The sequence below is a fragment of the Nestor notabilis genome, unplaced genomic scaffold (assembly GCF_000696875.1).
Source record: "Nestor notabilis isolate BGI_N333 unplaced genomic scaffold, ASM69687v1 scaffold17986, whole genome shotgun sequence".
Classification (NCBI taxonomy): Eukaryota; Metazoa; Chordata; class Aves; order Psittaciformes; family Psittacidae; genus Nestor; species Nestor notabilis.
The window spans coordinates 2,298-2,883 of record NW_009934418.1 but is presented as its reverse complement, the minus strand read 5'-3'; positions in this window follow the sequence as shown (position 1 = coordinate 2,883).

Below are 586 nucleotides of genomic sequence, written 5' to 3'. Positions count from 1 at the left end.
TCCCTAACACAGCAAGTATTCTGGTCCTTTCTTCAGTTTCTATAGGAGAGGTAGGCAGAGAGGATTCCTAGCAGCCCTGAGCTCTTTTTGGGAATGCTCATTAAAAAGGCCTCATTAAAAAGGATTTCAGGTGAGGGGCTTCAGCAAAGGAGGAGTAGGAGAGTTGAATCAAGAAAAAGGAGATTTTGTTTGACCGGAGCTTTGGGAAGATGCACAGAATGCAGCCCCACCATCACAAGTATCAATGTTTATTTCCCTTTAAAATGACCATCCAGCTCTCCTGCAACCAGAAAGCTCAGAAGTGCTTCTTCTGCTACATCAATCTCCCCTGAACTGCAGCAATTCACTCCTATTTCTTTGTTTCTACCAGAGCAACATGAGCAGAAGGGACAGAACCAAGACAACAGCCATCTCAATAAATAAATAGCAGCATGGGGAGCCTGCCACCGGTGAAACATAATCACTAGTTCATGCGCCAAACTGATGGAAACAGTACAGTTCAAGAGCCAGGGAAAAACTAACCCTGGCTGCAAGTACCAAGGGCTGCTTTTTACTTTGGATAGCACATCAGAAGCTCACAGCAGCT